Source organism: Oncorhynchus masou, chromosome 33 (assembly GCF_036934945.1).
Source record: "Oncorhynchus masou masou isolate Uvic2021 chromosome 33, UVic_Omas_1.1, whole genome shotgun sequence".
Lineage (NCBI taxonomy): Eukaryota > Metazoa > Chordata > Actinopteri > Salmoniformes > Salmonidae > Oncorhynchus > Oncorhynchus masou.
Window position 1 is genome coordinate 17,051,109 of NC_088244.1, and position 12,364 is coordinate 17,063,472.

A 12,364-nucleotide genomic window follows, 5' to 3' on the forward strand; every position below is an offset into this window, starting at 1 on the left:
CATGTGAGTCAGTGCTTAATGGAAAAGATATCAATGACTACAGTGAAAGAAGATATTGCAGTTATTTATAAGATCAGATTACTGTTATTTATATCTTTCTCATTTCCTTGGGGACAGATGAGTCACTGACAGGGGTATTGGGAGGTATTTAAATCGGAGTGAAGGGAAGTGGAGGGGTGTGTGTGTGTACACTGTAGTATTCATCTCAATGGAACCCTAAAAGAGTGATGCCAAATGATGAAACAAACACACACTTTATGGCCCTTCACTCCTTTGACAGAATCTTTGAAGATCTCTGTTGTTTGTTTACAAATGGTCACAGTTTAAAGACATGCTCCGGTACTTTAGCGACTAAGAAATCATTGTTTTAATCTCCTGGAAGTGCCTGCATGCATAATCTATGAGAATAATTACTGTCTTACCTCATTTAGCCACAAAATCCCTAGTTTGAAAGCAACTGATTTCCCAAAGCTGTGCCACGCCATTTCCCTACGTCCCCCCCACGTGGGCCAGCCCCCTAGTAATTTGAGTTATAGCCAATGAGTGACAGAATTTGAATGACAGTTACCAAGAGGCCTGCCCAGCGTTATCCAATGAGGTTGCAGGGCAGGCCCAACGGCTCAATGGACACAGCAGAGAGAGAGAGAGCTGCCAGCCATATGATGAGGGACAGTGTCTGACAGACCAATCAACCTGCACATGTCCTCTACTGTATGCTTATTGTTATTGTTCAATGTTATTTTGATCCTTGGTTATTGTTGTTGCTGTTGTCTTATTGACAATTTTGATTCTTATTATCTTAATATTGTAAATATCCAAAGTAAGCTTTGGCAATATATACATTGTTACGTCATGCCAATAAAGCAAATTGAATTGAGAGAGAGCGAAAGAGAGAGAACATATCTTAAATATATGTGACATAGTACGCAATTTTTGGAGACCACTTTTGGCTCGTGGGTGCTACTGTCAGAACTACTGGCCAAAAAGTATACAAAAGCCCCAGAGCATCTCTTCAAGCCTCTGACTCAAATGTTGTCGAAAGTAGGAAACACCAAGACTACATTCTCTTCAGTATAGGCCGAGCTCCTGCTGAGGGTTTACTTCAAGTGAAACATCTGATTTTTAGCATTTTGGACTGAGACTGGTTTCCAACTGTGTCAATGAAACTGGTGTCCTTCTGAACATCTGCTTATCCCACATTAAATAATAACTTCCCTTGAATGAAACACAAGCGCAATTTTCTGGAACTCCTCCTTTCTCCCTACCGTCTACACCCTACACCCTACCCCCTACACCCTACACCCTACCGTCTACACCCTACCCCCTACACCCTACCCCCTACACCCTACACCCTACCCCCTACACCCTACCCCCTACACCCTACCCCCTACACCCTACACCCTACCCCCTACACCCTACCCCCTACCCCCTAGACCCTACCCCTACACCCTACACCCTACCCCCTACCCCCTACACCCTACCCCCTACACCCTACACCCTACCCCCTACACCCTACCCCCTACACCCTACACCCTACACCCTACCCCTACACCCTACCCCCTACACCCTACACCATACACCCTACCCCCTACACCCTACACCCTACCCCCTACACCCTACCCCCTACACCCTACCGTCTACACCCTACACCCTACACCCTACCCCCTACACCCTACCCCCTACCCCCTACACCCTACACTCTACACCCTACACTCTACACCCTAAACACTACACCCTACACTCTACACCCTACACCCTACCCCCTACCCCCTACACTCTACACCCTACACTCTACACCCTACACCCTACACACTACACCCTACACCCTACCCCCTACACCCTACACTCTACACCATACACCCTACACCCAACACCCTACCCCCTACACCCTACCCCTACACTCTACACCCTACACCCTACACCCTACCCCCTACCCCCTACACCCTACACCCTACCCCCTACACCCTAACCCCTACACTCTACACCCTACACCCTACACCCTACCCCCTACACTCTACACCCTACACTCTACACCCTACACCCTACCCCCTACACCCTACACTCTACACTCTACACCCTACACCCTACCCCCTACACCCTACACCCTACCCCCTACACCCTACCCCTTACACCCTACACTCTACACCCTACACCCTACACCCTACACACTACACCCTACACTCTACACCCTACACTCTACACCCTACACTCTACACACTACACCCTACACTCTACACCCTACACCCTACACCCTACCCCCTACACCCTACACCCTACACTCTACACAATACACCCTACACTCTACACACCACACCCTACACTCTACACACTACACCCTACACACTACACCCTACACTCTACACCCTACACCCTACACCCTACACTCTACACCCTACCCCCTACACCCTACACCCTACACCCTACACTCTACACCCTACACTCTACACACTACACCCTACACTCTACACCCTACACCCTACACCCTACCCCCTACACCCTACACCCTACACTCTACACCCTACACTCTACACCCTACACTCTACACAATACACCCTACACTCTACACACCACACCCTACACCCTACACTCTACACACTACACCCTACACACTACACCCTACACCCTACACCCTACACCCTACACCCTACCCCCTAAACCCTACACCCTACACCCTACACTCTACACCCTACCCTCTACTCCCTACACCCTACCCTCTACTCCCTATCCCCTACACCCTAGACCCTACCCTCTACCCCCTAACCTCTACTCCCTATCCCCTACCCCCTACCCTCTACCCCCTACACCCTACCCTCTACTCCCTATCCCCTACCCCTTACCCTCTACTCCCTATCCCCTACACCCTACACTCTACACCCTACCCCCTACCCCCTACACCCTACACCCTACACCCTACACCCTACCCCCTACACCCTAACCCCTACACTCTACACCCTACATCCTACACCCTACACCCTACCCCCTACCCCCTACACTCTACACCCTACCCCCTACACCCTACCCCCTACACTCTACACCCTACACCCTACACCCTACCCCCTACACCCTACCCCCTACACCCTACACTCTACACCCTACACCCTACACCCTACACCATACCCCCTACACCCTACACCCTACACCTTACACTCTACACCCTACCCCCTACACTCTACACCCTACACTCTACACCCTACACCCTACACCCTACCCCCTACACCCTACACTCTACACTCTACACCCTACACCCTACACCCTACCCCCTACACCCTACCCCCTACACCCTACCCCTTACACCCTACACTCTACACCCTACACCCTACACACTACACCCTACACTCTACACCCTACACTCTACACCCTACACTCTACACAGTACACCCTACACTCTACACCCTACACCCTACACCCTACCCCCTACACCCTACACCCTACACCCTACACTCTACACAATACACCCTACACTCTACACACCACACCCTACACTCTACACACTACACCCTACACACTACACCCTACACCCTACACCCTACACCCTACACCCTACACCCTACACTCTACACCCTACACTCTACACACTACACCCTACACTCTACACCCTACACCCTACCCCCTACACCCTACACCCTACACCCTACACTCTACACCCTACACTCTACACAATACACCCTACACTCTACACACCACACCCTACACCCTACACTCTACACACTACACCCTACACACTACACCCTACACTCTACACCCTACACCCTACACCCTACACCCTCTACCCTACACACTACACCCTACACTCTACACCCTACACCCTACACCCTACACCCTACCCCCTACACCCTACACCCTACACCCTACACTCTACACCCTACCCTCTACTCCCTACACCCTACCCTCTACTCCCTATCCTCTACCCCCTACACCCTACCCTCTACTCCCTATCCCCTACCCCTTACCCTCTACTCCCTATCCCCTACACCCTACACTCTACACCCTACACCCTACACTCTACACCCTACACTCTACACCCTACACTCTACACACTACACCCTACACTCTACACCCTACCCCCTACACCCTACACCCTACACTCGACACCCTACACTCTACACCCTACACCCTACACTCTACACCCTACACCCTACAATCTACACCCTACACCCTACACTATACACCTTACCCTCTACCCCCTACACCCTACACTCTACTCCCCATCCCCAACCCCCTACCCTCTACCACCTACTCTCTACTCACTATCCCTTAAACCCTAGACCCTACCCTCTACCCCCTACCCTCTACCCCTTACACCCTACCCTCTACTCCCTATCCCCTACTCCCTACACGCTAACCTCTACTCCTTATCCTCTACCAACTACTCCCTATCTCCTACCAACAACTCCCTACCCCCTACCCTCTACTCCATACCCCCTACCCTCTACTCCATATCCTCTACCCTCTACTCCCTACACCCTAACCTCTATTCCCTATCCCCTACACCCCAGACCCTACCCTCTACCCCCTAACCTCTACTCCCATCCCCTACCCCCTACACTCTACCCCCTACTCTCTACTCCCGATCCACTAAACACTAGACCCTACCCTCTACCCACTACCCTCTACACCCTATCCCCTACCCCCTACCCTCTACCCCCTACACCCTACCCTCTACTCTCTATCCCCTACCCCCTACCCTCTACTCTCTATCCCCTACCCCTACCCTCTACCCCCTACCCTCTACTCCCTATCCCCTACATCCTAACCTCTACTCCCTACACCCTTACCTCTACTCCCTACACCCTACACTCTACTCCCCATCCCCTACCCCCTACCCTCTACCCCCTACTCTCTACTCCCTATCCCCTAAACCCTAGACCCTACCCTCTACCTCCTACCCTCTACTCCCTATCCCCTACCCTCTACTCCCTATCTCCTACACCCTACCCTCTACTCCCTACACACTACCCTCTACTCCCTATCCCCTACTCCCTACACCCTAACCTCTACTCCCTATCCTCTACCAACTACTCCCTATCCCCTACTAACAGCTCCCTACCCCTCTACCCTCTACTCCATATCCACTACCTTCGACTCCATATCCCCTACCCTCGACTCCCTATCCCCTACACCCAAGACCCTACCCTCTACCCCCTAACCTCTACTCCCCATCCCCTACCCCCTACTCTCTACTCCCTATCCCCTACCCCCTACCCTCTACCCCCTACCCTCTACTCCTCATCCCCTACCCCCTACCCTCTACCCCCTACTCTCTACTCCCTATCCCCTAAACCCTACCCTCTAACCCCTACCCTCTACTCCCTATCCCCTACCCCCTACCCTCTACCCTCTACTCCCTATCCGCTACACCCTACCCTCTACTCCCTACCAACTACTCCCTATCCCCTACTCCCTACACCCTACCCTCTACTCCCTATACCCTACACCCTAGACCCTACACTCTACCCCCTAACCTCTACTCCCTATCCCCTACCCCCTACACCCTACCCTATACTCTTACACCCTAACCTCTACTCCCTATCCCCTACCCCCTACACCCTACCCTATACTCTTACACCCTAACCTCTACTCCCTATCCCCTACCAACTACTCCCTATCCATTACCAACCACTCCCTACCCTCTACTCCATATCCCCTACCCTCTACTCCCTACACAATACCCTCTACTCCCTACCCCCTACCCTCTACTCCATATCCCCTACCCTCTACTCCATATCCCCTACCTTCTACTCACTACACGCTACCCTCTACTCCCTATCCCCTACACCCTACACACTACACCCTACACTCTACACCCTACACCCTACACCCTACCCCCTACACCCTACCCCCTACACCCTACACCCTACACTCTACACCCTACACCCTACACTCTACACCCTACACTCTACACTCTACACACTACCCCCTACACCCTACACCCTACACTCTACACCCTACACCCTACACTCTACACCCTACACCCTACACTCTACACCCTACACCCTACACTCTACACCCTACACTCTACACCCTACCCTCTACCCCCTACCCCCTACACCCTATCCCCTAAACCCTAGACCCTACCCTCTACCCTCTACCCCTTACACCCTACCCTCTACTCCCTATCCCCTACTCCCTACACGCTAACCTCTACTCCTTATCCTCTACCAACTACTCCCTATCTCCTACCAACAACTCCCTACCCCCTACCCTCTACTCCATATCCCCTACCCTCTACTCCATATCCCCTACACTCTACTCCCTATCCCCTACACCCTAGACCCTACCCTCTACCCCCTAACCTCTACTCCCTATCCCCTACCCCTTACCCTCTACTCCCTATCCCCTACACCCTACACTCTACACCCTACACCCTACACTCTACACCCTACACTCTACACCCTACACTCTACACACTACACCCTACACTCTACACCCTACCCCCTACACCCTACACTCGACACCCTACACTCTACACCCTACACCCTACACTCTACACCCTACACCCTACACCCTACAATCTACACCCTACACTATACACCCTACCCTCTACCCCCTACACCCTACACTCTACTCCCCATCCCCAACCCCCTACCCTCTACCACCTACTCTCTACTCCCTATCCCCTAAACCCTAGACCCTACCCTCTACCCCCTACCCTCTACTCCCTATCCCCTACTCTCTACTCCCTACACTCTACCCTCTACTCCCTATCCCCTACCCCCTACACCCTACCCTCTACTCCCTACATTCTTCCCTCAACTCCCTACACCCTACCCTCTATCCACTACCCCCTGCACCCTACCCTCTACCCCCTACCCCATAGCCCCTACACCCTACCCTCTACTCCCTACACCCTACCCTCTACTCCCTACCCCCTACACCCTACCCTCTACTCCCTACATCCTTCCCTCTCCTCCCTACACCCTACCCTCTACTCCCTATCCCCAACCAACTACTCCCTATCCCCTACCCCCTACACTCTACCCTTTACTCCCTACACCCTACCCTCTACTCCCTACACCCTACCCTCTACTCCCTACACCCTACCCTCTACCCTTACACCCTACCCTCTACCCTTACACCCTACCCTTTACTACCTACACCCTACCCTCTACTCCCTACACCCTACCCTCTACTCCCTATCCCCTACACACTACCCTCTACTCCCTATCCCCTACCCTCTACTCACTATCCCCTACACCCTACCAACTACTCCCTATCCCCTACACCCTACCCTTTACTCCCTACTCCCTACACCCTACCCTCTACTCCCTATCCCCTACACCCTACCCTCTACCCCCTAAACCCTACAAACTACTCCCTATACCCTACCCTCTACTACCTACACCCTACCCTCTACTCCCTATCCCATACACCCTACTCCCTATCCCCTACACCCTACCCTCTACTCCCTACTCTCTACCCCCTACTCTCTACTCCCTATCCCCTACCCTCTACTCCCTACACCCTACCCTCTACACCCTACCCTCTACCCTCTACACCCTACCCTCTACTCCCTATCCCCTGCAACCTATCCCCTACACTCTACCCTTTACTCCCAACACCCTACCCTCTACTCCCTATCCCCTACCCCCTGCACACTACCCTCTACCCCCTACACCCTACCCTTTACTCCCAACACCCTACCCTCTACTCCCTATCCCCTACCCCCTGCACACTACCCTCTACCCCCTACACCCTACCCTCTACTCCCTATCCCCTACCAACTACTCCCTATCCCCTACACCCTACCCTCTACCCCCTGCAATCTACTCCCTATCCCCTACACCCTACCATCTACTCAATACACCCTACCCTCTACTCCCTACACTCTACCCTCTATCCCCTACCCCCTGCACCCTACCCTCTACCCCCAACCCCCGAGCCCCTACACCCTACCCTCTATTCCCTATCCCCTACCCCCTACACCCTACGCTCTACTCCCTACACCCTACCCTCTACCACCTACACTCTACCCTCTACTCCCTATCCCCTACCCTCTACTCCCTATCCCATACCCTCACCTCCATATCCCCTACCAAATACTCCCTACACCCTACCCTCTACTCCCTACACCCTACCCTCTACTCCCTATCCCCAACACCCAACCCTCTACTCCCTATCCGCTACCCTCTACTCCCTATCCCCTACACCCTACCAACTACTCCCTATACCCTACCCTTTACTCCCTACACCCTACCCTCTACTCCCTACTCTCTAACCCCTACTCTCTACTCCCTATCCCCTACCCTCTACTCCCTACACCCTACCCTCTACACCCTACTCTCTACTCCCTATCCCCTACCCCCTGCACCCTACCCTCTACTCCCTACACCCTACCCTCTACTCCCTATCCCCAACACCCAACCCTCTACTCCCTATCCGCTACCCTCTACTCCCTATCCCCTACACCCTACCAACTACTCCCTATACCCTACCCTTTACTCCCTACACCCTACCCTCTACTCCCTACTCTCTAACCCCTACTCTCTACTCCCTATCCCCTACCCTCTACTCCCTACACCCTACCCTCTACACCCTACTCTCTACTCCCTATCCCCTACCCCCTGCACCCTACCCTCTACCCCTACACCCTACCCTCTACTCCCTATCTAATACCAACTACTCCCTACACCCTACCTCCGGCACCCTACCCTCTACTCCCTATCCCCTACCAACTACTCCCTATCCCCTACACTCTACCCTGTACCCTCTGCAATCTACTCCCTATCCTCTACAGCCTACCAACTACTCCCTACACCCTACCCTCTACTTCCTACACCCGACACTCTACTCCCTATCCCATACACCCTACTCCCTATCCCCTACACCCTACCCTCTACCCCCTACCCTCTACTCCCTATCCCCTACCCCCTACACCCTACGCTCTACTCCCTACATCCTTCCCTCTACTCCCTACACCCTACCCTCTACTCCCTACACCCTACCCTCTACTCCCTATCCCCTACCAACTACTCCCTACCCCCTACCCTGTACTCCATATCCCCTACCCTCTACTCCCTACACCCTACCCTCTACTCCCTATCCCCTACACCCTACCCTCTACCCCTGAACCCTACCAACTACTCCATATACCCTACCCTCTACTCCCTGCACCCTACCCTCTACCCCCGAGCCCCTACACCCTACCCTCAACTCCCTATCCCCTACCCCCTACACCCTACGCTCTACTCCCTACATACTTCCCTCAACTCCCTACACCCTACCCTCAACTCCCTACACCCTACCCTCTACTCACTAGCCCCTACCAACTACTCCCTATCTCCTACCAACTACTCCCTATCCCCTACCCCCTACACCCTACGCTCTACTCCCTACATCCTTCGATCTACTCCCTACATCCTACCCTCTACTCCCTACACCCTACCCTCTACCCCTACACCCTACCCTTTACTTCCTACACCCTACCAACTACTCCCTATCTCCTACCAACTACTCCCTACCCCCTACCCTCTACTCCCTATCCCCTAGCAACTACTCCCAACCCCCCACCCTCTACTCCCTATCCCTACCAACTACTCCCTACCCCCCACCCTCTACTCCCTATCCCCTACCAACTACTCCCTACCCCCTACCCTTTACTCCCTATACCCTACCCTCTACTCCCTGTCCCCTACCAACTACTCCCTATCCCATACACCCTACTCCCTATCCCCTACACCCTACCCTCTACTAACTACTCTCTACCCCCTACTCTCTACTCCCTATCCCCTACCCTCTACTCCCTACACCCTACCCTCTACACCCTACCCTCTACCCTCTACACCCTGCCCTCTACTCCCTATCTCCTGCACCCTATCCCCTACACCCTACCCTTTACTCCCAACACCCTACCCTCTACTCCCTATCCCCTACCCCCTGCACCCTACCCTCTACCCCCTACACCCTACCCTCTACTCCCTATTCCTTACCAACTACTCCCTATCCCCTACACCCTACCCTCTATCCCCTGCAATCTACTCCCTATCCCCTACACCCTACCAACTTCTCCCTACACCCTACCCTCTACTCCCTACACCCTACCCTCTACCCCTACACCCTACCCCCTACTCCCTATCCCCTACCAACTACTCCCTATCCCCTACACCCTACCCTCTACCCCCTGCAATCTACTCCCTATCCCCTACACCCTACCAACTTCTCCCTACACCCTACCCTCTACACCCTACCCTCTACCCTCTACACCCTGCCCTCTACTCCCTATCCCCTGCACCCTATCCCCTACACCCTACCCTTTACTCCCTACACCCTACCCTCTACTCCCTATTCCCTACCCCCTGCACCCTACCCTCTACCCCCTACACCCTACCCTCTACTCCCTATCCCCTACCAACTACTCCCTATCCCCTACACCCTACCCTCTACCCCCTGCAATCTACTCCCTATCCCCTACACCCTACCAACTTCTCCCTACACCCTACCCTCTATTCCCTATCCCCTACCCCCTAAACCCTACGCTCTACTCCCTACCTATCCCCTACCCTCTACTCCCTATCCCATACCCTCACCTCCCTATCCCCTACCAAATACTCCCTACACCCTACACTCTACTCCCTACACCCTACCCTCTACTCCCTAACCCCTACACCCGACCCTCTACTCCCTATCGGCTACCCTCTACTCCCTATCCCCTACACCCTACCAACTACTCCCTATACCCTACCCTTTACTCCCTACACCCTACCCTCTACTCCCTATCCCATACACCCTACTCCCTATCCCCTACACCCTACCGTCTACTCCCTACCCCCTACTCTCTACTCCCTATCCCCTACCCTCTACCCCTACACCCTACCCTCTACTCCCTATCTAATACCAACTACTCCCTACACCCTACCTCCGGCACCCTACCCTCTACTCCCTATCCCCTACCATCTACTCCCTATCCCCTACACTCTACCGTGTACCCTCTGCAATCTACTCCCTATCCCCTACACCCTACCAACTAATCCCTACACCCTACCCTCTACTTCCTACACCCGACCCTCTACTCCCTATCCCATACACCCTACTCCCTATCCCCTACACCCTACCCTCTACCCCCTACCCTCTACTCCCTATCCCCTACTCTCTACTCCCTACACTCTACCCTCTACTCCCTATCCCCTACCCCCTGCACCCTACCCTCTACCCCCAACCCCCGAGCCCCTACACCCTACCCTCTATTCCCTATCCCCTACCCCCTACACCCTACGCTCTACTCCCTACACCCTACCCTCTACCACCTACACTCTACCCTCTACTCCCTATCCCCTACCCTCTACTCCCTATCCCATACCCTCACCTCCATATCCCCTACCAAATACTCCCTACACCCTACCCTCTACACCCTACTCTCTACTCCCTATCCCCTACCCCCTGCACCCTACCCTCTACCCCTACACCCTACCCTCTACTCCCTATCTAATACCAACTACTCCCTACACCCTACCTCCGGCACCCTACCCTCTACTCCCTATCCCCTACCAACTACTCCCTATCCCCTACACTCTACCCTGTACCCTCTGCAATCTACTCCCTATCCTCTACAGCCTACCAACTACTCCCTACACCCTACCCTCTACTTCCTACACCCGACCCTCTACTCCCTATCCCATACACCCTACTCCCTATCCCCTACACCCTACCCTCTACCCCCTACCCTTCACTCCCTATCCCCTACCCCCTACACCCTACGCTCTACTCCCTACATCCTTCCCTCTACTCCCTACACCCTACCCTCTACTCCCTACACCCTACCCTCTACTCCCTATCCCCTACCAACTACTCCCTACCCCCTACCCTGTACTCCATATCCCCTACCCTCTACTCCCTACACCCTACCCTCTACTCCCTATCCCCTACACCCTACCCTCTACCCCTGAACCCTACCAACTACTCCATATACCCTACCCTCTACTCCCTGCACCCTACCCTCTACCCCCGAGCCCCTACACCCTACCCTCAACTCCCTATCCCCTACCCCCTACACCCTACGCTCTACTCCCTACATACTTCCCTCAACTCCCTACACCCTACCCTCAACTCCCTACACCCTACCCTCTACTCACTAGCCCCTACCAACTACTCCCTATCTCCTACCAACTACTCCCTATCCCCTACCCCCTACACCCTACGCTCTACTCCCTACATCCTTCCCTCTACTCCCTACACCCTACCCTCTACTCCCTACACCCTACCCTCTACCCCTACACCCTACCCTTTACTTCCTACACCCTACCAACTACTCCCTATCTCCTACCAACTACTCCCTACCCCCTACCCTCTACTCCCTATCCCCTACCAACTACTCCCAACCCCCCACCCTCTACTCCCTATCCCTACCAACTACTCCCTACCCCCCACCCTC

General features: G+C 54.1%; 1 protein-coding gene across 5 annotated transcripts in view; it reads right to left on the reverse strand.

Annotated features, from left to right (window-relative positions):
- LOC135527904 (dedicator of cytokinesis protein 3-like) overlaps window positions 1–12,364 on the reverse strand; it is a 118,990-nt gene that overhangs the window by 32,707 nt on the left and 73,919 nt on the right. The window lies entirely within an intron of this gene.